Source organism: Staurois parvus, unplaced genomic scaffold, assembly GCF_062004578.1.
Source record: "Staurois parvus isolate SC_StPar_1 unplaced genomic scaffold, SC_StPar_1.0 ptg003666l, whole genome shotgun sequence".
Lineage (NCBI taxonomy): Eukaryota > Metazoa > Chordata > Amphibia > Anura > Ranidae > Staurois > Staurois parvus.
In genome coordinates this window covers 1-4,634 of record NW_028321462.1, presented here as the reverse complement: position 1 = coordinate 4,634, position 4,634 = coordinate 1, and the positions used below count along the sequence as shown (strand labels likewise).

General features: G+C 53.3%; 1 long non-coding RNA gene across 1 annotated transcript; it reads left to right on the top strand.

Moving 5' to 3' along the window:
• The first annotated feature begins 273 nt into the window (after positions 1-273).
• Positions 274-4,575, top strand: LOC149427543 (uncharacterized). The gene is made up of 3 exons (XR_016311259.1): positions 274-568; positions 4,296-4,398; positions 4,483-4,575. It is a non-coding gene; the product is annotated as an uncharacterized LOC149427543 (long non-coding RNA).
• Positions 4,576-4,634: the final 59 nt, after the last annotated feature.

Here is a 4,634-nt window from a genome sequence, read left to right as displayed (position 1 = left end):
AATCTCTCCAATGAGACAGGAAGTGAAGGGAGATCTCCCCAATGAGACAGGAAGTGAAGGGAGATCTCCCCAATGGGGACACAGCAACAACAAAAAAACCTGACAGAGGTTCTAATTGCCCAAAACATGAACATCCACCTGGAGTCAGACCAGCCAGCAGCCATGCAGGAAGAATATGGAGAAAAGACACTTTCATAAACTTCAGAAAACGTCTCTCCCTGCAATGAAGCCTTCACTGACAACATGCTGCCGCCACTTCCGGTCTGCAACGTCTGTGAGAGGAAGGGGTGAAGGATTATACAAAGTCACCTCCAGTGTCAAAGCCTCGGCCCTCATTGGACGGATGACGAGCCTGGCTGGGTGTTTGTGGGCGGAGAGCAGACGCAGCACGCCGGAGGATTGGACGGGAGTGGTTTGCTGTACTAGGCCGTAGGGAAGCCTCGGGCTAGAGTGATCGGCGCGGCCGGCGATGGGCCCCCTACTGCTCGCCGTGCGGGGGCGCCACCTCTGCCTGACGGGTATCCGGCGTCTGCTAGGCCGGAGCGGGTCACAGAGCAGCCTGGTGCAGGTATGAGGCCCATAAAATGGATTGTTATTGTTTATTATGACAGGACAGCAATGGAGGCTGTTACTTCCCCCTCATCGCTGCCATTGGTGACAACTCGGATTTCCAGGAAAAGTCCCTTCATTCTGCAGTTCTTGTAACAAGGATGTATTTGCTGGATGTAATCACATTCCCTGGGAGGACCAAAGTGACCCCCTGTTCAGAAAAGTGCGGGGTCACCGGATCCCATGTAATGGCGCCCGCCTGGGATGAGTTCTGACCCTCCAGGAGGCGGTCGCTGCAGCCGCTCATATATGAGGGACGTTCCGGCAAAGCGGGACTTGTGAGTTCATATTGAAGACCCCACATTGGCACCTTGTTTACAATCATTACTTCCTGCTTGAAGACGACTGCCGACCCCCAATATTCCATTTATATATTCACTATGATGTCCGCTGTATTGTCCCCGCCCCCGCTGTATTGTCCCCGCCCCCGCTGTATTGTCCCCGCCCCCGTATATACACTATATTGCCCCCGCCCCCCGTATATACACTATGATGTCCGCTGTATTGTCCCCGCCCCCGCTGTATTGTCCCCGCCCCTGTATATACACTATATTGCCCCCGCCCCCCGTATATACATTATGATGTCCGCTGTATTGTCCCCGCCCCCGCTGTATTGTCCCCGCCCCCGCTGTATTGTCCCCGCCCCCCGTATATACACTATGATGTCCGCTGTATTGTCCCCGCCCCCGCTGTATTGTCCCCGCCCCCCGTATATACACTATATTGCCCCAAGTAGTGTCCCCGCCCCTGCTGTATATACACTATATTGCCCCCGCTGTATTGTCCCCGCCCCGTATATACACTATATTGCCCCAAGTATTGTCCCCCCCCGTATATACACTATATTGCCCCAAGTATTGTCCCCGCCCCCCCTGTATATTCACTATGATGTCCGCTGTATTGTCCCTGCCCCCGCTGTATTGTCCCTGCCCCCGCTGTATTGTCCCCGCCCCCCGTATATACACTATATTGCCCCAAGTACTGTCCCCGCCCCCCTGTATATACACTATATTGCCCCAAGTATTGTCCCCGCCCCCCCGTATATATACACTATATTGCCCCAAGTATTGTCCCCCCTCCTGTATATACACCATATTGCCCCCAGTATTGTCCCCGCCCCCCCTTATATACACTATATTGCCCCACGTACTGTCCCCGCCCCCCCTTATATACACTATATTGCTCCAAGTATTGTCCCCGCCCCCCCTATATACACTATATTGCCCCAAGTATTGTCCCCGCCCCCCTGTATATACACTATATTGCCCCAAGTATTGTCCCCGCCCCCCCCCGTATATACACTATATTGCCCCAAGTATTGTCCCCGCCCCCCCCGTATATACACTATATTGCCCCAAGTATTGTCCCCGCCCCCCCGTATATACACTATATTGCCCCAAGTATTGTCCCGCCCCCCGTATATACACTATATTGCCCCAAGTATTGTCCCCGCCCCCCCGTATATACACTATATTGCCCCAAGTATTGTCCCCGCCCCCCGTATATACACTATATTGCCCCAAGTATTGTCCCCGCCCCCCGTATATACATTATATTGCCCCAAGTATTGTCCCCGCCCCCCCGTATATACACTATATTGCCCCAAGTATTGTCCCCGCCCCCCCGTATATACACTATATCGCCCCAAGTATTGTCCCCGCCCCCCGTATATACATTATATTGCCCCAAGTATTGTCCCCGCCCCCCGTATATACACTATATTGCCCCAAGTATTGTCCCCGCCCCCCCGTATATACACTATATTGCCCCAAGTATTGTCCCCGCCCCCCGTATATACATTATATTGCCCCAAGTATTGTCCCCGCCCCCCCGTATATACACTATATTGCCCCAAGTATTGTCCCCGCCCCCCATGTATATACACTATATTGCCCCAAGTATTGTCCCCGCCCCCCCGTATATACACTATATTGCCCCAAGTATTGTCCCCGCCCCCCCGTATATACACTATATTGCCCCAAGTATTGTCCCCGCCCCCCCGTATATACACTATATTGCCCCAAGTATTGTCCCCGCCCCCCCGTATATACACTATATTGCCCCAAGTATTGTCCCCGCCCCCCCGTATATACACTATATTGCCCCAAGTATTGTCCCCGCCCCCCCGTATATACACTATATTGCCCCAAGTATTGTCCCCGCCCCCCCGTATATATTTCAGGTACTTATATAACATACATTTGGCCGGGGGGGCTGACCTTTCCTTGTGAGTGCCAATTCCTTGGCTGGTAATCTGAGGATAATGGCGAGTTTAGTTGCTGGGTGTGAACTCATTTTATCGGCCAGAATAATCATTTTGTACGTAATGCTCAGGCACTAGATTGCGTCGCTGCGCCTTTACATGCGACTAGGCCGGCCGCGGGTTTATTCTGCCGAGTGCTGTTGCTCCTGGAAACACTTGGCAGCGAGTTTCTTCTGCCTCTAAACCCACATAGGCAACATGTTTGTGTTATGACTGAACTTACCGGTGGGAAGGAGGAGAGGGAACCAAGGAGCACTGCGGGGGTGGGCACACAGGGGGGCCCAGGCAACAATGTATGGTGCATAGGGAGGTGATGGGTGCGGCGGGGGAGGGGAACAATTACTGGAATCGATCCCCTTTATGTCTCTCTCTCTGCAGCAGCTGAAAGGCAGCAGGAGGGAGAGGAGAAGAAGCCGGCTTTCAGCTGCTGCACAGAGAGCCATACAGGGGATCGGTTCCAGTAATTGCATTCAAACTGTGCTGATCACCCTCTCTAGACACATCCGATTTACCCAGCTGCCTGGGCCCCCTTGCTGGCCTGGGCCCCGTACAGGACTGGTGGTACCCCCATATCCACAGCCCTGCATACAGGGGATCGTTTCCAGTAATTGCACCCTCACTGTGCCGATCACCCTCCCTGCCCACATCTGATTTACCCAGCTGCCTGGGCCCCCCTGCTGGCCTGGGCCCCGTACAGGACTGGTGGTACCCCCATATCCACAGCCCTGCATACAGGGGATCGGTTCCAGTAATTGCCCCCCTCACTGTGCTGATCACCCTCCCTGCCCACATCCGATTTACCCAGCTGCCTGGGCCCCCTTGCTGGCCTGGGCCCCGTACAGGACTGGTGGTACCCCCATATCCACAGCCCTGCATACAGGGGATCGGTTCCAGTAATTGCACCCTCACTGTGCCGATCACCCTCCCTGCCCACATCTGATTTACCCAGCTGCCTGGGCCCCCCTGCTGGCCTGGGCCCCGTACAGGACTGGTGGTACCCCCATATCCACAGCCCTGCATACAGGGGATCGGTTCCAGTAATTGCCCCCCTCACTGTGCTGATCACCCTCCCTGCCCACATCTGATTTACCCAGCTGCCTGGGCCCCCCTGCTGGCCTGGGCCCCGTACAGGAGGACTGGTGGTGATACCCCCTTATCCATGGCCCTGGGGTCCGGTCTTGCACTTGAAGGATTGGTGGATTAGGTGGGTAAATCTCCGCCCCTAGACAAAAGCGAGCAGTTAGCCCATGCAGTGCAGGCGCAGCCCCACTGCATGGTACAAAAACCTTTTTTGCCCAAAATTCTGCTTTAAGTTCTTGAATGCTTTTTCTTGTTTCCTAGAATTGCTCTTTTAACACCCAAGTATACATTTTGCCTTCAATTTTTTTTCCTTACTCCTTTTCCATGTATATTTCTATTCCAGACTTTGCTGTGCAGAAGGATCACCCCCACCTTTAAGGGGATCACCAGCGTCTTGGTAAAGCAGCATATTGTCAGAGACCCAGTCCAGCTATGGAGGCTGCTAGGTTGGTGATTCTTCTACAGTAACAAGGAGCAGAGCGCGGAGCTGTGTGTACAGCCACATCATCTCTCTGTGTTCTCTATTTTAGGGGGAATTCATTATTTTCAGAACACTGAATCAAGAAGACAAGAAAACAAAAAAGAAAATTCAAACCAGAGAAGTCAACAAGATGACGATGGTATGAGACCTTTATATTGGTGTGATGGACAGGTGCATCTTTAACCGCTTAAGGACCGCCCT